This window comes from Hordeum vulgare, chromosome 7H, assembly GCF_904849725.1.
Source record: "Hordeum vulgare subsp. vulgare chromosome 7H, MorexV3_pseudomolecules_assembly, whole genome shotgun sequence".
Taxonomy (NCBI): Eukaryota; Viridiplantae; Streptophyta; class Magnoliopsida; order Poales; family Poaceae; genus Hordeum; species Hordeum vulgare.
The window spans coordinates 396,130,740-396,153,364 of NC_058524.1; the positions used below are offsets into that span (position 1 = coordinate 396,130,740).

Below are 22,625 nucleotides of genomic sequence, written 5' to 3' on the forward strand. Positions count from 1 at the left end.
GATGGGAAGGAAGGGGATTAGGATTCCACCTCCTCCCCTTGGCTGCGCCCTAGGGCTTGGAGGAGTTGTTCCCCATGCCCCTCCACCTATATATAGAGGGGAGGGGGCCGCCCCAAGAGGACACACGAAGCCCTTGGCGCCCCTCTCTCTCCCTAGATCGTTTTCTCCTGTGTTCGCGGTTTTGGTAGCGCTAGGCGTATTGTGATTTGGATCGCGGGACGGATTGCGATTTGGATCTCGAAGACGTTCGACTACATCAATCGTGTTATATACGCTTCCACTTAGCAATCTACAAGGGTGTGTAGATACACTCCCCCTCTTGTGGATGTTAGTCTCCATATATTGATCTTGGTTTGCATAAGAAATTTTTTGTTTCACATGCGATGCTACGCAACAGACGCGTGATCCGAAGTTAAGGCTTCGAGGTTTTTGATCTCATCGGCTGAAGCCGGGATTATTGCGGGAACCAGATCGGTCCGCAGATGAGTTGGGAATTCGAACTCCCTGACCTCCTTTGCTGATCGGGGATGAAACCTCCGATCCGGCCGAGACGGTCGGTAGGGCCTACACGCAGAGTAATGGTGCCGAACGAGAGAACCTATCTGGGGACAAAGATGTGTCTATTGCTAATTCTGTCGATGACGATTAAGCGAGCCATCGATCTTCTCGGTGATCCAATAGCGGAACTCTCAATGAAAGCACCAATGTCGGTGTCAAAACCAGCAGATCTCGGGTAGGGGTTTCCGAAATGTGGACATTGGATCGATGGGTTGTAGGAAGAAGGGGGAGACAACGGTTTACCCAGGTTCGGGCCCTCGTATGAAGGTAATACCCAATGTCCTGCTTGATTGTATAAATGAATATGATTACAGAGAAGATCTACCTCAATATCATATACGCTAAACCCTAGATGATTCAGGCTCCTCTAGACGGATAGGGGTCCCTGGTTTATATAGACACCATGGACCCTAGGATTTACAAGTTAACGACTATAATCGAGAACAGATGAGCCGACCTAGTCTTTCTAAGCTTGAAGTACATGCCAATCTTCGGGATATTCCTTCCAGAGTATAGGTCATCATAAGGCCTAGTCTTCTGAAGTGCGGCCCAAGTGGCCCACCCGATATTGACTAACCGGCCGCACGAGGACCCCAAAATCCATGACTCCCTCAGCGGGGGTTACACTATGGAGGTCAATAAGGGACGGAACATAACCCAGATTGGAGGAGATGAATGGGACCGTTTCATCGCCCGCACGCATCTCACTAGGGGTGAATTGATTAGCTTCTCCTTCACAAGAGAAACTCCAAGGCTCGTTGTTATCTATCTCAACTCAGAGTAAGAAGGTGATGACCCACTTGATGAAGCACTCTATGCCCAAAGAATGGTGAGGCTGAGTGAGGATGAAACAGACAACCTTTTGGAAAAACTTCTGCCACGTGATGCCTATGTCGGGATGCCATTCATGACCCGCCTGACACATACGAGTGTTACCCGTCATATCATGGTATGTTACTTAGTGTAGTAATTTGATGATACTATATTAGTTCCATGGATTGCTTTGTGTAGTATGTTGTGATGTGCTTAGTGTAATAATGTGATATATTGATTATAGTGTAGTAATGTGATGTTATGCTTAGTGTATAATTTGCTGATAGGCTTAGTGTAGAATTTGATGATATGCTTAATTAATGTGATAATATGCTTATAGTGTAGTAATGTGATATGCTTAGTACATTAATGTGATGATATGCTTAGTGTAGTTACGCGATATGCTTTAGTAATGTGATATATTGATTATAGTGTAGTAATGTGATGACATGCTTAGTGTAGAATTTGATGATATGCGTAGTGTAGAATTTGATGATATGCTTAGTGTAGTAATTAATGTGATATTATGCTTATAGTGTAGTAGTGTCATATGCTTATTATATTAATGTGATGATATGCTTAGTGTAGTAATTAATGTGCTAACATGCTTATAGTGTAGTAATGTGATATGCTTAGTATATTAATGTGATGATACGCTTATAGTGTAGTAATGTTACATGGTCATTTATCATATTTGTTTTTTTAGAAATTACATAAGAGGCCATTGCTACCTCTTGAGCTTGCGTTGGTTTTCCCTTGAAGAGGAAAGGGTGATGCAGCAAAGTAGATAAGTATTTCCCTCGGTTGTTGAGAACCAAGGTATCAATCCAGAAGGAGGAACAAGCAAGGCCCCAATAGTAGTACCTACACAAACAATCAAACTCTTGCAGCCAACGCTATGAAGGGTTTGTCGATCCCTTCAGAGTTATTTGCAAGGATGAGATCAGATAGAGATAGATATAAAAGATTTCGAAATCAAAATTAAATAAATTGCGGCAAAGTATTTGTAGTATTTCTGGTTTATAGATCTGAAAATATAATATGGAAAATAGACCCGGGGGCCATAGGTTTCACTAGAGGCTTCTCTCATAAAGGAAAATAATACGGTGGGTGAACAAATTACTGTAGAGCAATTGATAGAAAAGCAAATAATTCTGAAGATATCTAAGGCAATGATTATGCATATAGGCATCACATCCGTATCAAGTAGGCTGAAACGATCCTGCATCTACTATTATTACTCCACACATCGACCGACTCCTTCCTACATCTAGAGTATTAAGTTCATGAAGAACAAAGTAACACATTAAGTAAGATAACATGATGTAGAGGGATAAACTCAAGCAATATGATTAAAACCCCATCTTTTTACCCTTGATGGCAACAATAGAATATGTACCTCGCTACCCCTAGTGTCACTGGGTGAGGACACCACAAGATTGAACCCAAAACTAAGTACTTCTCCCATTGCAAGAATTACCAATGTAGTTGGACGAACCAAACCAATAATTCGAAGAGACTTGCAAATATATGAAATCATGCATATAAGAATTCAGAAGAGACTCAAATAATATTCATAGATAATCTGAACATAAACTCACAATTCATCGGATCTCGACAAACACACCGCAAAAGAGTATTAAATCCGATAGATCTCCATGAAGATCATGAAGAACATGGTATTGAAGATCAAAGAGAGAGAAGAAGCTATCTAGCTACTAGTTATGGACCCGTAGGTCTGTGGTGAACTAGTCACACGTCATCGGGCGAGCAATGGAGTTGATGTAGATGCCTGATACGTCTCCGTCGTATCTACTTTTCCAAACTCTTTTGCCCTTGTTTTGGACTCTAATTTGCATTATTTAAATGGAACTAACCCGGACTAACAATGTTTTCAGCAGGATTGCCATGGTGTTGTTTTTGTGCAGAAATAAAAGTTCTCGGAATGTCCTGAAAATTTATGGAGAATTTTTCTGGAATAAAAGAAAAATAGCTGCGCAAAGATCCACCGGAGGGGGTGTGCCAGTGGGCCACAAGCCCCTGGGCCGCAGCCACCCCCTAGGTCGCGCCGTGAGGGCTTGTGGGGCCCATGTGGCACCATCGCCTCCAAACTCAGCTCTATATATTCCGTCTCGCCCGGAAAAAATCAGGGAGAAGGATTCATCGCGTTTTACGATATGGAGGCGCCGCCACCTCCTGTTCTTCATCTGCAGGGTAGATCTGGAGTCCGTTCCGGGCTCCGGAGAGGGAAAATCGTCGCCATCGTCATCATCAACCTTCCTCCATCGACAATTCCATGATGCTCTTCACCGTTCGTGAGTAATCACATCGTAGGTTTGCTAGACGGTGATGAGGTGGATGAGATCTATCATGTAATCGAGTTAGTTTCGACGGGGGTTGATCCCTAGTATCCACTATGTTCTGAGATTGATGTTGCTACTACTTTGCCATGCTTAATGCTGGTCACTAGGGCCCGAGTGCCATGATTTCAGATCTTAATCTATTATGTTGTCGCCAATATATGTGTGTTTTAGATCCTATCTTGCAAGTTGTAGTCACCTACTATGTGTTATGACCCGGCAATGCCGGAGTGACACTTGCCGGAACCACTCCCGAAATGACCATAGTATGAGGAGTTCATGTATTCACCACGTGTTAATGCGTTGGTCCGGTTCTTTATTAAAAGGAGAACCTTAATATCCCATAGTTTCCATTAGGACCCCGCTGCCATGGGAGGGATGGACAATAGATGTGATGCAAGTTCTTTTCCCTAAGCACATATGACTACATACAGAATACATGCCTACATTAGATTGACGAATGGGAGCTAGTTACATATCTCTCCGTGTTATAGTTGTTACATGATGAATCACATCCGGCATACTCATCCATCACCGATCCACTGCCTACGAGTCTTTTACTGCTGGTCCTTGCTACGTTACTTTGCTGCTACTGGTGTCGCTACTGCTGTTACTCTACTGTTATTACTGCTGCTGCTACTGCTGTTACTTTGCTTCTACTTGTTGCAAGACTTTTCTGGAGCCGTTGCCAGCGAAGAACCGTTACCTGTCCACGTGCTATTTACTAGCGCCATTGATACAACAGTTAGGAATAGTCTGCCGTCAAAAGATCTGTTTCTGGCACCGTTGCCATCATACCACTTTGCTACTAATACTTTGCTTGCAGACACTAATCTTTCAGGTGTGGTTGAAATTGAAACTCAGCTGCTAATACTTGAGAATATTCTTTCGCTTCCCTTTGTGTCGAATCAATAAATTTGGGTTGAATACTCTACCCTCGAAAACTGTTGCGATCCCCTACACTTGTGGGTTATCAAGACTATTTTCTGGCGCCGTTGCCGGGGAAGCACAGCTATATTCTCTGAGTCACTTGGGATTGACGTCTGCTGATCACTATGAGGAATCCGAAAGATCCAAGAACTAAAATTTGCCTTCCACTACGAGGAGAGGTAAGGAACTGCCATCTAGATCTGCACTTGATTCACCTTCAGTTTTGAGTAAGTTTGCGACATCACCTCCTGCTAGAAATCTTGATATGTCGCGTGTGCTTGATGATGCTATGCTTGATACTATGCCTAATGATGCTATGCTTGATACTATGCCTGATGATGCTATGCTTGATACTATGCCTGATGATGCTATGCTTGATACTATGCCTGATGATGCTATGCCTGATACGGTTTTGCCACTAGGTGCATTCCTTGATGCTCAACTTGCTAGAGTTGCTGCTAGACGTGATGATAATTCTGAAACTGCTGATACTATTGAAGTAGAACCTGCTACTATGCCTGAATTGCCTGTTATGCCTGAACGCTATGTTATGGAGGGAGAGATAGCTGAGGATTTTCTTGCGTGTAAGGATAGCTACGATGTTGAGAAACTACTTCGCAAGTGGAAAGAATAATCTTTGAACGCTAGGATGAAATACGACCCGAAGTTTGCTACTTCGCCTATCTTTGTGACCGATAAGGATTATGAATTCTCTGTCGACCCTGAGTTAATCACTCTTGTTGAATCTGATCCTTTTCACGGTTATGAGTCTGAAACGGTTGTAGCCCATCTTACCAAACTGCATGATATGGCCACCCTATTCACTAGTGAGGAAAAGATCCGCCACTACTATATCCTCAAGCTGTTTCCTTTCTTGCTAAAGGATGATGCTAAGACTTGGTTCACTTCTCTTGCTCCTGGTTGTGTGCGTAGCCCCCAGGATATGGACTACTACTTCTCTGAAAAATATTTCCCTGCCCATAAGAAGCAAGCTGCCTTGCAGGAAATATACAACTTTGCTCAAGCTAAGGAAGAGAGTCTCCCACAAGCTTGGGGGAGGCTCATCCAGCTACTGAATGCTTTGCCTGATCACCCTCTTGAGAAGAATGAAATACTTGATATCTTCTATAATGGACTTACCGATGCTTCCAAAGACCACCTAGATAGTTGTGCCAGTTGTGTTTTTAGGGAACGAACTGTAGAACAAGTTGAGATTCTACTGAATAACATCTTGTGCAATGAGAATGCTTGGACTATTCCCGAACCACCTCCTAAGACAACTCCGAAGAAAAGAGGTATTCCATTCCTCAGTCCTAAAGATATGCAAGAAGCCAAGAAATCTATGCAAGAGAAAGGCATTAAATCTGAAGATGTCAAAAATCTACCACCTATCGAAGAGATACATGGTCTTGATAACCCGATATAGGTAGTAGAAGTAAATTCTCTGTGTAGGTTTGATGAGAGTGATATTCCTTTTGATAAACCTACTAGCCTATGCTTGGATGAATTTGATAACTCTGTTGCCAAACAACAAAGCTTCAATGATTATGTTGGCAGACAGTTGGAACAGAATGCTCGTATGCTTAGTCATTTAAGTTCTTGTGTGGACAAAAATGTCAATGATCTTAAGCTCCTGAGTATACATACCTCTATGGTTACTACTCAAGTAGAACAAGTACTTAAAGCTCAGAATGATTTGCTCAACGAGTTGAATGACAATTCTGTCAGAGTCGTTACTAGAGGCGGTAGAATGACCCAGGAACCTTTGTATCCTGAGGGTCATCCGAAGAGAACTGAACAAGATTCTCAAGGAGTTAGCACTGATGCACCTAGTCATCCAAGAAAGAAGAAGAAAGATGATAGGAACCTGCACACAAGCAACCCTGTTGCTACTACACCTGAGAGTCCAAACGATGCCTCTGTCTCTGATGCTGAAACACAATCTCGTGATGAACATGAGCCTAATGATGATATCAATAGTGATGTTCATGTTGATGCTCAACCTAGAATGATAAGGATGTGGAGATTGAACCAGTTGATCTTGATAACCCACAGCCTAAGAATAGAAGGTACGATAAGAATGACTTCACTGCTAGGAAGCATGGTAAAGAAAGGGAACCATGGGTTCAGAAACCTATGCCCTTTCCTCCCAAACCGTCCAAGAAAAAGGATGATGATGATTTTGAGCGATTTGTTGAAATGATCAGACCTGTCTTTCTGCAAATGCGTTTGACAGATATGCTCAAGAGTCTCCGTATGCTAAGTATATGAAAGATATTGTGACTAATAAGAGGAGGATACCTGAGGTTGAAATTTCCACCATGCTTGCTAATTATACCTTCAAGGGTGGAACTCCTAAGAAACTAGGTGATCCCGGTGTGCCCACTATACCTTGCTCCATTAAAGGTAACTACGTTAGAATTGCGTTATGCGACCTTGGAGCCGGTGTTAGTGTTATGCTTCTCTCTCTTTATCGTAGACTTGAACTGGATAAGTTGACACACACTGAAATCTCTCTGCAAATGGCCGACAAATCAACTACTTTCCCTATCGGCATTTGCGAGGATGTGCCTGTTCTGGTTGCCAACGTCACTATCTTAATAGACTTTGTTATCTTGGATATTCCTGAGGACGATGCCATGGCGGTCATCCTCGGGAGACCCTTTTTAAACACTGCAGGGGCTGTTATAGATTGCAACAAAGGCAATGTCACTTTTCATGTCAACGGTAATGAGCATACGGTGCACTTTCCGAAGAAACAATATCGAGTACATTGCATCAATGCTATCGAAAAAACTTCATCGATACTTATTCGGAGCTTTGAATGCCCTATTCCTCGTGTCAAGATGAGGTATGATTTGCTTGTTGGCGAGATACACATCCCCATTGAGGTGACCTAGTGACTATTCGAAAATTCTCCTTTCTCTTCCGCAATTCGAAAAGGTTTGTCGAGGAGACTTGATCAACCTCATTGACGGATTTCTTTCGATGACCATGAGATGGATGAATCGGGGAGTCATGAACCTCTCTTCCAAGCTTTCACCTTCGGTTGCTTAGAAGAAAAATTATAGGTTTAGTTTAGTTTTCCCTGTTTTCTGTTTTAGCGTCCGGTAGAAAAGTACCCCGAAAATAAAACTTCTCCGAACGTCCTGAAAATCAAGTATGATTTTTTCTGGAACTTTTTAAAAATTATGAGACAAAGAGCTTGTCTGGGGGCTGCACCAGTGGGCCACAAGCCCTGACGGCGCGGGCACCCCCCTGGCCGCGCCACCCAGGCTTGTGGGGCCCACAGGCACCCCCACCACTCATTCTTGCTCTCATCTGGTTCTCCTACCTCCACAAAAAACATTCCACATCTCACACATCAGTGGCACCCTCAGTACACTCCGGAGTACCCCGGAGCTGGTTATTTCCCTCCTTGGGAGTAGACCAACTTAGGCCAAAAGCCTAAGCTTTGGGGAGTACGTGTTCTCACCGGCTTTACATTCTTGCTTATGCTCTCACTTTGTTAGCAGGTGTTCACACTTTTCCACTGTATCATCCATGCTAGTTTATTTTATTTTTCTCGTTTTCTTTTCGTGTGTCTGTCTAGTTTCAGAAAACCCAAAAATATTTTCGTTTTCTTCTTTTGCTTATTGGGAGCTTTCCCGTGTAAATAGTTTTCTTTTTCTCTGGGTCAAGGTAGAAGATATTGGTTACAATGTTTAGCTGCTCTCGCATGCATACCTGTTTAGCTGTCAAAGAGCCATATTACTTTGTCTTCTCCTTTGTGTTTGCCTGCAGATTCTAGCTTTAGTCCAATGCACGAGCACGCTTATTATTGTTCACATCATTCGGTCGTGCAAGTGAAAGACAATAATGACGATATATGATGAAGTAACTGAGCCTGGAAAAGCTGGTATGAACTCGATCTATTTTGTTTTTGTAAATATGACTAGCTCATCATGCCTGATTCAGCTTTGTTGTGAGGGAAACATGTTTGCAATGACAACTTAGAGATCATAGTTGCTTATGCCATGCTTACTTAGCTAGGAGCTTATAATGGTTTGTCTTGGATGCCCACATGAATTTTGAGATGACTGTGTTGTAGTACGATAGGATGGTATCCTCCTTTGAATGTTTCAAGTGGCTTGACTTGGCGCATGTTCACGCATGTAGTTGAAACAAAATCAACATAGCCTCTATGATATTCATGTTCATGCTGATTTATGTCCTACTCATGCTTGCATTCAATGTTAGTTAATCTCAATGCATTTTGATGACTGTTGTCGCTCTCTAGTTGGTCGCTTCCCAGTCTTTTGCTAGCCTTCACTTGTACTAAGAGGGAATACTGCTTGTGCATCCACCTCCATAAACCCAAAATTGTTCCATCTGAGTCCACCATACCTACCTATATGCGGTATCTACCTGCCGTTCCAAGTAAATTTGCATGTGCCACTCTCTAAACCTTCAAGATATAATCTGTTTTGCATGCCCGAACCGCTCATGTGGTCACAGGGGGCTATTGGTATCTTCCATGCTAGGCGTGTTATCCTCGATATGTGTTTATTCACTATCATTCACGGGAAAGGGGCTGGTAATTGGAATTCCCAGTTCCATGCTCAAATCGAAAAGATAATTGCAAACAAAACTCCCCCAGGATTGATGTTGGTATGGACGGTACCCGAGGATTCGGCTAGCCGTGGAGTGTGATTGATTGGTGGTGGGGGAGTCAAAACTTTACTTTTCTGTTTGGGAACCGCCTATAGCATGTGTAGCATGGAAGATGTTGAGAACTCTTACTCATTGCATTAACAATGAAAGCATGCCACCCAAAATTATTTCTCTGTTTTCAAAGCTTGAGCTCTGGCACCTCTGCAAATCAATGCTTCCCTCTGCGAAGGGCCTGTCTATTTATGTTCCTGTTGAGTCATCCTCCTCTTACAAAAGCACCAATTAGAGAGCACCTCTGTCATTTTTATGCTTTGCTTTTAACTGTGTTGAGTATGACTATGACTGGATCTTCATTGCCTTGAATTACAATGTTTAGTCAGCCCTTGGTCTTTGAAGGTGCTTGATACGTCCATTTTGCATCATGTTTTCATGTTGATATTTATCGCTTCTTAGGCTGTTATTTCACTTCACGGTACAATTCTTATGCATTTTCTCTCTTATTTTGCAAGGTTTACATGAAGAGGGAGAATACCGGCAACTGGAATTCTGGCCTGAAAGTGGAGCAAAGTTGAGATACCTATTCTGCGCAACTCCAAACGCCGTAAAAATCAACGAGGATTTTTTTCCCGGTTTATCAAAAATACTGGGCCGAAGAAGTGCCACAGGGGCGCCAGGGGGTGGCCACAAGCCTGCACGGCGCAGCCACCCCCCCCCCCCCCCCCCGAGGTCGCGCCATGGGGGCTTGTGGGCACCCTGCTGGCCAACTTGCCCCCCTCTTTTGCTATATGAAGGGTTTCGTCCAGGAAAAAAACAGGGATGAGCTTTTCCGTGGTTTCGCTGCCGCCACGAGGCGGAACTTGAGCAGAACCAATCTAGAGCTCCGGCAGGACGATCCTGCCGGGGAAACTTCCCTCCCGGAGGGGGAAATCATCGCCATCGTCATCACCAACACTCCTCTCATCGGAGGGGACTCGTCACCAACAACATCTTCATCAACACCATCTCATCTCCAAACCCTAGTTCATCACTTGTAACCAATCTCCGTCTCGCGACTCCGATTGGTACTTGTAAGGTTGCTAGTAGTGTTGATTACTCTTTGTAGTTGATGCTAGTTGGATTATTTGGTGGAAGAGTTTATATTAAGATCCTTGATGCTACTCATTACCTCTCTGGTCATGAATATGATTATGCTTTGTGAGTAGTTACTTTTGTTCCAGAGGACATGGGATAAGTCATCCTAATAGTAGTCATGTGAATTTGGTATTCGTTCGGTAATTTGATATGTTGTATGTTGTTTTTCCTCTAGTGATGTTATGTGAACGTCGACTACATAACACTTCACCATTATTTGGGCCTAGAGGAAGGCATTGGGAAGTAGTAAGTAGATGATGAGTTGCTAGAGTGACAGAAGCTTAAACCCTAGTTTATGCGTTGCTTCGTAAGGGGCTGATTTGGATCCACTAGTTTAATGCTATGGTTAGACTTTGCCTTGATTCTTCTTTCGTAGTTGCGGATGCTTGCGAGAGGGGTTAATCATAAGTGGGATGCTTGTCCAAGTAAAGGCAGTACCCAAGCGCCGGTCCACCCACATATCAAACTATCAAAGTAACGAACGCTAATCATATGAACATGATGAAAACTAGCATGACAGAAATTCCCGTGTGTCCTCGGGAGCGTTTTTCCTCCTATAAGACTTTGTCCAGGCTTGTCCCTTGCTACAAAAGGGATTGGGCCACTTTGCTGCACCGTTGCTACTTTTGTTACTTGTTGCTTGCTACGAATCATCTCACCACACAATCACTTGTTACTGACAATTTCAGTGCTTGCAGATATTTCCTTGCTGAAAATCACTTGTCAGATCATTCTGCTCCTCGTTGGGTTCGACACTCTTACTTATAGAAAGGACTACGATTGATCCCTATACTTGTGGGTCATCAAGACTCTTTTCTGGCGCCGTTGTCAGGGAGTGAAGTGCCTTTGGTAAGTGGAACTTGGTAAGGAAACATTCATATAGTGTGCTGAAATTTATTGTCACTTGTCACTATGGATACTAATCCTTTGAGGGGATTGTTCGGGGTATCTTCACCTCGAACGGAAGCACAAAGAGTTTCTCCTCAACCTTCTTCACCTACTGAAAATATTTTCTTTGAATTTCCTTTGGGTATGCTTGAGAAACTGCTGGCTAATCCTTTTAGAGGAGATGGAACATCACATCCAGACTTGCCTCTAATCTATGTAGATGAGGTTTGTGGTTTATCTAAGCTTGTAGGTGTGCCCGAGGATGAGGTCAAGAGGAAGGTCTTTCCTTTATCTTTGAAGGATAAGGTGTTGACATGGTATAGGCTATGTGATGATACTGGATCATGGGACTACAATCGGTTGAAATTGGAATTTCCTCAAAGGTTTTATCCTATGCATTTAGTACATCGTGATCGGAATTATATTTATATTTTTTGGCCTCATGACAGAGAAAGCATCGCTCAAGCTTGGGGGAGGCTTAAACAAATGCTATATTCATGCCCCAATCATGAGCTCTCGAGAGAAATTATCATTCAGAACTTCTATGCTCGGCTTTCTCATGATGATCGCACCATGCTTGAGAGTTCTTGTACCGGTTCTTTTATAAAGGGAGATATTGACTTCAAATGGAATTTATTGGAGAGAATTAAACGCAACTCTGAAGATTGGGAGCTAGAAGAAGGAAAGGAGTCAGGTATGAGTTTCACTTTTGATTGCATTAAATCCTTTGTTGAGACAAATACTTTTTGTGACTTTAGCGCTAAGTATGGACTTGACTGTGAGATAGTAGCTTCATTGTGTGAATATTTTGCTGCTCATATTGATCTCCCCAAAGAGAAGTGGTTTAAATATCATCCTCCTTTAGAAGTCAATGTAGTTAAACCCACTCCAGTTGAAGAGAAAGCCATTGCCTATAATGATCATGTGGTTCCCGGTGCTTACATTGAGAAACCACCTTTCCCTGTTAGGATAAAGGATCATTCCAAAGCTTCAACTGTCATACGTAGAGGCTACACTAGAACACCTACACCCCCTGAGCAAACTAGAGTTGAACCTAGCATTGCTATTATCAAAGATCTTCTGTCTGAAGAAGTTGAGGGACATAATATTCACTTCTGTGAAGATGCTGCTAGAATTGCTAAACCTCACGTTAGAGACAAACATAGGCCTGTTGTTGGCATGCCTCTGGTTTCTGTTAAGATAGGAGATCATTGTTATCATGGTTTATGTGACGTGGGTGCTAGTGTTAGTGCGATACCTCAATCCTTATACGATGAAATCAAAGACGAGATTGCACCTGTTGAGATAGAACCTATTGATGCCACTATTCAGCTTGCCAATAGAGATACTATTTGCCCTGTGGGAAATGTTAGGGATGTTGAAGTCTTGTGTGGTAAAACGAAGTATCCTGCTGATTTCCTCGGTCTTGCTACTGCACAAGATAGCTTTTGTCCCATCATATTTGGCAGACCCTTCCTCAATACTGTCAATGCTCATATTGATTGTGAGAAGCAAACTGTCACTGTTGGCTTTGAAGGTGTGTCACATGAGTTAAATTTCTCCAAGTTTGGTAGACAACCTCATGAAAAGGAGTTGCCTAGTAGGGATGAAACTATTGACTTAGCTTCTATTTCCGTGCCTCCTACTGATCCCTTAGAGCAATACTTGCTTGAGCATGAAAATGATATGCATATGGATGAAAGGGATGAAATAGATAGAGTTGTCTTAGAACAATATCCTATCCTTAAGAATAACTTGCCTGTTGAACTGCTTGGGGATCCACCTCCACCAAAGGGTGATCCTGTTTTCGAGCTTAAACAGTTGCCTGATACTCTTAAGTATGCCTATCTTGATGAAAAAGCGAGATATCCTGTCATTATTAGTGCTAGCCTCTCAGATCATGAAGAAAAGAAGTTACTAAAAACTCTGAGGAAGCACCGTGCTGCTATTGGATATACTCTTGATGATCTTAAGGGCATTAGTCCCACTCTATGCCAGCACAAGATCAAAACCGATCCTGATTTCAAACCAGTTGCTGATCATCAAAGGAGATTGAATCCTAAGATGAAAGAAGTAGTAAGAAAAGAAATACTAAAGCTCCTGGAAGCGGGTATTATCTATCCTGTTGCTCATAGCGATTGGGTGAGTCCGGTGTATTGCGTTCCTAAGAAGGGAGGCATTACCGTTGTCCCTAATGATAAGGATGAATTGATCCCACAGAGGATTATTACTGGCTATAGGATGGTGATCAATTTCAGGAAACTGAATAAAGCCACTAGGAAAGATCATTACCCTCTGCCTTTTATTGACAAAGTGCTAGAAACGCTGTCCAAACACACACACTTCTGCTTTCTAGACGGTTATTCTGGTTTCTCCCAAATACCAGTTGCACAATCTGATCAGGAGAAAACCACTTTCACCTGCCCTTTCGGTACCTTTGCCTATAGAAGTATGCCTTTTGGCTTATGTAATGCACCTGCCACCTTTCAAAGATGTATCATGGCTATATTCTCTGACTTTTGTGAGAAGATTGTCGAGGTTTTCGTGGATGACTTTTCTGTTTACGGGTCTTCCTTTGAGGATTGCCTCAGCGACCTTGATTGAGTCTTGCAGAGATGTAAAGACACCAATCTTGTCTTGAATTGGGAGAAGTGCCACTTTATGGTTAATGAAGGCATCGTCTTAGGACATAAAATTTCTGAAAGAGGTATTGAAGTCGATAAGGCTAAGGTTGATGCAATCGAGAAAATGCCATACCCCACACATATTAAAGGTATAAGAAGTTTCCTTGGTCATGCTGGTTTCTATAGAAGGTTCATTAAAGACTTCTCTAAGATTTCTAGGCCTCTTACCAATCTCTTGCAAAAGGATATTCCTTTTGTTTTTTACGATGATTGTGAGGAAGCCTTCAAAATACTTAAGAGGGCTTTGATAACTTCACCTATTGTTCAACCACCTGATTGGAACTTACCTTTTGAAATCATGTGTGATGCTAGTGATTATGCTGTTGGTCTTGTTCTAGGGCAAAGAGTCGATAAGAAGTTGAATGCTATTCACTACGCTAGTAAAACTCTAGACAGTGCCGAGAGAAACTATGCTACTACGGAAAAGGAATTTCTAGCAGTCGTCTTTTCATGTGAAAAGTTCAGGTCTTACATAGTTGATTCCAAAGTCACTATTCACACTGATCATGGTGCTATCAAGTACCTCATGGAGAAGGACACTAAACCTAGACTTATTAGATGGGTTCTCTTGCTACAAGAATTTGATTTGCACGTTGTTGATAGAAAGGGTGCTGATAACCCAGTAGCAGATAACTTGTCTAGGTTGGAGAACGTTCTTGATGACCCACAACCTATTGATGATAGCTTTCCTGATGAGCAACTCAATGTCATCAATGCTTCACGTAGTGCACCGTGGTATGCTGATTATGCAAACTATATCGTTGCCAAATACATACCACCTAGTTTCACGTACCAGCAAAAGAATAAATTCTTCTTTGACTTGAGACACTACTTTTGGGATGATCCTCACCTTTATAAGGAAGGAGTAGATGGTGTTATTAGACGTTGTGTACCTGAACATGAACAGGGACAAATCCTACAGAAGTGTCACTCCGAGGCCTACGGAGGACACCACGCAGGACATAGAACTACACACAAGGTATTGCAATCAGGTTTCTATTGGCCCACTCTCTTTAAGGATGCCCGTAAGTTTGTCTTGTCTTGTGACGAATGTCAAAGAGTAGGTAATATTATTAAACGTCAGGAAATGCCTATGAACTATTCACTTGTCATTGAACCATTTGATGTCTGGGCTTTGATTATATGGGACCTTTTCCAAAATCCAACGGGTATACTCATATCCTAGTTGCTGTTGATTACGTCACTAAGTGGGTAGAAGCTATCCCCACTAGTAGTGCTGATCACAACACCTCTACCAGGATGCTGAAAGAAGTTATCTTCCCTAGATTTGGAGTCCCTAGATATCTAATGACCGACGATGGTTCACATTTCATTCATGGTGCTTTCCGTAAAACGCTTACTAAGTACGATGTCAACCATAGAATTGTGTCTCCCTATCACCCTCAGTCCAGTGGTCAAGTAGAGCTAAGCAATAGAGAGATTAAACTAATTCTGCAAAAGACTGTCAACAGGTCTAGAAAGAATTGGTCTAAGAAGCTCGATGATGCACTGTGGGCTTATAGAACTGCCTATAAGAATCCCATGGGCATGTCTCCGTACAAAATGGTGTATGGTAAAGCATGTCATTTACCTCTTGAGCTAGAGCATAAAACTTATTGGGCAATCAAAGAGCTCAACTTTGATTTCAAACTTGCCGGTGAGAAGAGGTTATTTGACATTAGCTCGCTTAATGAATGCAGAACTCAGGCATACGAGAATGCCAAGCTGTTCAAAGAGAAGGTTAAGAGGTGGCATGATAAGAGGATACAAAAGCGTTCAATGTAGGTGATTATGTCTTTCTATATAACTCTCGTTTAAGATTATTTGCAGTCAAGCTTCTCTCTAAATGGGAAGGTACCTATGTTGTTGAGGAAGTATATCGTTCTGGTGCTATCAAGATCAACAAGACGGAAGGTAATTGTCCGAGAGTGGTAAATGGGCAAAGAATCAAGCATTATATCTCAGGTACTCCCATAAATGTTGAAAGCAATATCATCAATACCATAACTTCGGAAGAATACCTAAGGGTTATTTATCAGCCTGTTTCAGACTCCGAAAACGAAGAGGTATGTGTTTCGGTAATTAAACGGAGTCCCAAACTTTTCGAGTAGGAAATTCTCCGTTTTGGAATATTTGAAAAAATACAAAAATTGGAAGTAGTCCGGAAAGTGCGCGAGGAGGCGACAAGCCTGCACGGCGCGGGCCCACCCCCTTGCCGCGCCGTGAGGGCTTGTGGCCACCTTGTGCGCCTCCCGGACTCCGTTTTCGTCTGGGGTACTCCTTCTGGTCTGGAAAAAATCATTATATATACTCCCATTTGGTCTGACCCCTGCATCACGCAGATTTCCTATGTTTTTTGTTTCGAGCCTTTTTCTGTTGTAGATCTAGATCGCCATGACTTCCCCAAAAGCTCTGAAGGACAAGATCTTCGAGAAGGTCATCAATCCCTACCTCACGGGAGTGCTGCAACACCCTCAATCTATCGAGATGCGTGAGGGGATGTTGCACATCCGTGATGTTGAGGGGCCTAAGAAGACCGGAAGCGTGGAGACGAGGCTCGAAGCAATGGAGCAACAAGTCTTCAAGTGCCAAGGGATGGTGGAGCGTGGACTCAACGCCAACCACATGATGATCACGGAGTTCACCAACAAGCACAGGATTGATGCCAATGACATTGGGAAGCACCTCTCCAAGCTCTATGACAGGATTGATCAACTCCAGGCCCAGATCTATGACCTGCAGAACCAAAACTGTGAGTATGAGTATAGACTTAAATCAATACGGTTGGCTGCAGATTTGAGAATTCCGGAGACTCGTTCATCTTTCCATGATGGAGCACCTATGCCTTGGAAGACGGAGGATCAAGCCCATGTTGCAACAACTCCTCCACCATCACCACCAAAGGAAGACAACTAAACATTGGTATGGGCAATCCCCTTGGCTTGTGCCAAGCTTGGGGGAGTTGCCCCGGTATCGTATCACCATCACATCTTTTGCCTTTACCTTTGTTTTAGTTTTCCTTTTCAGCTTTCTCTTTCTCTAGTAGTTTAAAAGTCTTAGTGTTTTAGTCTTTAGTTTTGCCTTGTGTCACCCTCGATGTATTCGAGCTCGTGAGCCATATAATAAAGAGTGTCTTAGTTGAAGGGCTTTTCCTCTGCCATGATCAAAAGAGTGAGAATAGAACAAAAGCATGAAAGATCATGTAATGATCTTATGGGAAGTGATGGCTTCACATATAAAAAGAACGAGGATTGAAACTTGTTGAGGGTAGGCAAACATAGACCTTGGTCATTGTTGCAATTAATAGGAAGTGATAAAGAAATAGAGCTTCACATATAAATATATCATCTCTGGCACAATCTATGATTGTGAACACTCACTAAACTATTGCATGCCTAGAAGTAGATGTTGGACAAGGAAGACAACGCAATGAATTGTGTTTGCTTGGCTCTGAACAATGTTATATGATTAGAGATCCATTAGCATGTGACGATTGCTTCCACCTCATATTAGCCAAAACCTCCCGCACCAAGTAGAGATACTACTTGTGCGTCCATAAACCTTCAAACCAGTTTTGCCATGAGTGTCCACCATACCTACCTATGGATTGAATAAGATCCCTCAAGTAAGTTGTCATCGGTGCAAGCAATAAAAATTGCTCTCTAATATGTATGATCTATTAGTGTGCGGAAAATAAGCTTTATACGAACCTGTGATGAGGAAGACATAAAAGCGACAGACTGCATAATAAAGTTCTTTATCACACGGGGCAATATAAAGTGACGTTCCTCCGCACTAAGAGGACACGCATCCAAACCTCAAAAGCGCATGACAACCTCTGCTTCCCTCTGCGAAGGGACTATCTTGTACCTTTACTTTTTGCCCTTGAAAGAGTCATGGTGATCCTCACCAATTCCTTATCTCGCCTTTATCTTGGCTAACGTCATATGCTTGGGAAAGATCTATATTCATATGTCAACTTGGAGTTAAGTATTCATGAATTATTATTGTTGACATTACCCTTGAGGTAAGCAGTTAGGAGGCAAAACTGTAAGCCCCTATCTTTCTCTTTGTCCAGCTGAAACTTTGATCTCATGAGTACCATGTGAGTTGTAGCAATTGTAGAGAACTAAAGAATGATTGAGTATGTGGATTTTCTTTACAAGCTCTTATTTGAATCTTTCTGATGTTGTGATAAATTGCAATTGCTTCAATGACTAAAGGCTATCGGTTGTTACTTGTCGGTAAGGTTCTTGATCCATGCTTCACTTTAGCATGAGATATTATATGTTGGTATTGCTGTTCTGAGCTTGATCAGGATGCATGCATGTTCATATCTTGTTTTGTCGACACCTCTCTCCCTAAACATGTGGACATACTTATTGAGCTAGGCTTTCTCTTGAGGACAAGCGAGGTCTAAGCTTGGGGGAGTTGATACGTCCATTTTGCATCATGTTTTCATGTTGATATTTATCGCTTCTTGGGCTGTAATTTCACTTCACGGTACAATTCTTATGCCTTTTCTCACTTATTTTGCAAGGTTTACATGAAGAGGGAGAATACCGGCAACTGGAATTCTAGCCTGAAAGTGGAGCAAAGTTGAGATACCTATTCTGCGCAACTCCAAACGCTGTAAAAATCAACAAGGATTTTTTTCCCGATTTATCAAAAATACTCGGCCGAAGAAGTGACAGAGGGGCGCCAGGGGGTGGCCACAACTCTGCACGGCGCGGCCACCCCCCATGCCGCGCCATGGGGGCTTGTGGGCACCCTGCTGGCCCACTTGCCACCCTCTTTTGCTATATGAAGGGTTTCATCTAGGAAAAATCAGGGAGGAGCTTTTTCATGGTTTCGCCGCCGCCACGAGGCGGAACTTGAGCAGAACCAATCTAGAGCTCCGGCTGGACGATCCTGCCGGGGAAACTTCCCTTCCGAAGGGAGAAATCATCGCCATCGTCATCAACAACACTCCTCTCATCAGAGGGGACTCGTCACCATCAACATCTTCATCGGAAGCATCTCATCTCCAAACCCTAGTTCATCACTTGTAACCAATCTTCATCTCGCGACTCCGATTGGTATTTGTAAGGTTGCTAGTAGTGTTGATTACTCTTTGTAGTTGATGCTAGTTGGATTATTTGGTGGAATAGTTTATGTTCAGATCCTTGATGCTACTCATTACCTCTCTGGTCATGAATATGATTATGCTTTGTGAGTAGTTACTTTTGTTCCTGAGGACATGGGAAAAGTCATGCTAATAGTAGTCATGTGAATTTGGTATTCGTTCGGTAATTTGATATGTTGTATGTTGTTTTCCCCTGGTGGTATTATGTGAACGTCGACTACATAACACTTCACCATTATTTGGGCCTAGAGGAAGGCATTGGGAAGTAGTAAGTAGATGATGGGTTGCTAGAGTGACAGAAGCTTAAACCCTAGTTTATGTGTTGCTTTGTAAGGGGCTGATTTGGATCCACTAGTTTAATGCTATGGTTAGACTTTGTCTTAATTCTTCTTTCATAGTTGCAGATGCTTGCGAGAGGGGTTAATAATAAGTGGGATGCTTGTCCAAGTAAGGGCAGTACCAAAGCGTCAGTCCACCCACATATCAAACTATCAAAGTAACGAACGCGAATCATATGAACATGATGAAAACTAGCATGACAGAAATTCCCGTGTGTCCTCGGGAGCGTTTTTCCTCCTATAAGACTTTGTCCAGGCTTGTCCCTTGCTACAAAAGGGATTGGGCCACTTTGCTGCACCGTTGCTACTTTTGTTACTTGTTGCTTGCTACGAATCATCTCACCACACAATCACTTGTTACCGACAATTTCAGTGCTTGCAGATATTTCCTTGTTGAAAACCACTTGTCAGATCCTTCTGCTCCTCGTTGGGTTCGACACTCTTACTTATCGAAAGGATTACGATTGATCCCCTATACTTGTGGGTCATCAGTGCTCTGCATTTATATTTTGCGGTCTCAGAAAGAGCTAGTGAGATACCATCTGTTCGTATTGCTTAATGATTGTTTTGAGTGAAGTGTTGACGTTTGAGACTTTTTATTATTTGCTCGCTAGATGATTATGCCATTGATATGAGTTTACCGTGAGACCTAGATGTCATTTTCTTATGTGGTTAGCGTGTGATCTTGCTAAAATTCTAGTTATGAGTTAGACATAGTTGCAACAACAAGATCAAACAGAGTTCGTCAAAGTTTTTCTTTTGTCCCTTTCAGTTTGTCAACTGAATTGCTTGAGGACAAGCAAGGATTTAAGCTTGGGGGAGTTGATACGTCTCCGTCGTATCTACTTTCTGAACTCTTTTGCCCTTGTTTTGGACTCCAATTTGCATGATTTGAATTGAACTAACCCAGACTAACGTTGTTTTCAGCAGAATTGCCATGGTGTTGTTTTTGTGCAGACATAAAAGTTCTCGGAATTTCCTGAAGATTTATAGAGAATTTTTCTGGAATAAAAGAAAAATACATGCGCAAAGATCCACCGGAGGGGGGGTGCTAGTGGGCCACAAGCCCCTGGGCCGCGGCCACCCCCCTAGGTCGCGTCGTGAGGGCTTGTGGGTCCCACGTGGCACCACCGCCCCCAAACTCAGCTCTATATATTCCGTCTCACCCGGAAAAAATCAGGGAGAAGGATTCATCGCGTTTTACGATACAGAGGCGCCGCCACCTCGTGTTCTTCATCTGGAGGGTAGATCTGGAGTCCGTTCCGGGCATCGGAGAGGGGAAATCGTTGCCATCGTCATCATCAACCTTCCTCCACCGACAATTCCATGATGCTCTTCACCGTTCGTGAGTAATCTCATCGTAGGCTTGCTCGACGGTGATGAGGTAGATGAGATCTATCATGTAATCGAGTTAGTTTTGACGGGGATTGATCCCTAGTATCCACTATGTTCTGAGATTGATGTTGCTACTACTTTGCCATGCTTAATGCTTATCACTAGGGCCCGTGTGCCATGATTTCAGATCTGAACCTATTATGTTGTCGCCAATATATGTGTGTTTTAGATCCTATCTTGCAAGTTATAGTCACCTACTATGTGTTATGACCCGACAACCCCGGAGTGACAATAGCCAGAACCACTCCCGGAGATGATCATAGTATGAGGAGTTCATGTATTCACCACGTGTTAATGCGTTGGTCCGGTTCTTTATTAAAAGGAGAACCTTAATATCCCGTAATTTCCATTAGGACCCCGGTGCCACGGGAGGGATGGACAATAGATGGCATGCAAGTTCTTTTCCCTAAGCACGTATGACTACATACGGAATACATGCCTACATTAGATTGACGAACGGGAGCTAGTTACATATCTCTCCGTGTTATAGCTGTTACATGATGAATCACATCCGGCATACTGATCCATCACCGATCCCCTGCCTACGAGTCTTTTACTACTCGTCCTTGCTACGTTACTTTGCTGCTACTGCTTTCACTACTGCTGTTACTCTACTGTTACTACTGCTGTTGCTACTGCTGTCACTACTGATGTTACTTTGCTGCTACTTGTTGCAAGACTTCTCTGGAGCCGTAGCCAGGGAAGAATAGTTCCCTGTCCACGTGCTATTTACTGGCTCCATTGATACAACAGTTAGGAATAGTCTGTCGTCAACAGATCTGTTTCTGGCACCATTGCTATCATACTACTTTGCTACTGATACATTGCTTGCAGACACTAATCTTTCAGGTGTGGTTGAAATTGACAAACTCAGCTGCTAATACTTGAGAATATTCTTTCTCTTCCCTTTGTATCGAATCAATAAATTTGGGTTGAATACTCTACCCTCGAAAACTGTTGCGATCCCCTACACTTGTGGGTTATCAATGCCCTCCGTGATCAACTGCCCCTCCAGCAAATTACCGGAAAAGGCTCCCAGATTGGATCTCTCGGGAAAAGAGGCTTCTGACAGTGTAAAAGTATTTTCGTGGCTCTTTTTGGCGATACGGGAATACTTGGGAATTTATAGGCCAAAGAATAGGGTTAGGAGGCCTGTAGGGGACCCACAAGCCAGGGGGCGCGACCACCCCCCGAGGGTGCGCCCTGCAGGCTTGTGGACTCCTCGCAAGTGCCTTGCCCCCTATTCCAAGTCTCTTGGGTGTCTTCTGGTCCAAGAAAAATCTTTCCGGAGATTTTGTTCCATTTGGACTCCGTTTAATATTCCTTATCTGCAATATTCAAAAACTTGGAAAAAATAGAAACTGGCACTAGGCTCTAGATTAATAGGTTAGTCCCAAAAATAATATAAAACATCATATTAATGCATATAAAACATCCAAAACAGATAATATAATAGCATGGAACAATCAAAAATTATAGATACGTTGGAGACGTATCAGCTATGTGTGAGCTATGGCATCGAGCCGCATGAAGCAGGCATTGCTGGACTACACCTTGTCACAAGGGGCTCCATCACCACCTGTCCTTACATAATGGACACAGACGGTCGCACCATCTTCAATGCGGCTGGGTGGAGCAACTTCCTTGCTAGCAAGAATCTTTGGGTTGGACAGGTCGTCTTAGTCAGTATCAGGAACACCCAACACCATGACATGAGGATGATGATCGTCATCGACCTCCTTTAAAAGTA

At 42.9% G+C, this 22,625-nt stretch overlaps 1 pseudogene; it reads left to right on the top strand.

Annotated features, from left to right (window-relative positions):
* Positions 1-1,183: 1,183 nt before the first annotated feature.
* On the top strand, positions 1,184-22,620 carry LOC123407446 (annotated as a pseudogene).
* Positions 22,621-22,625: the final 5 nt, after the last annotated feature.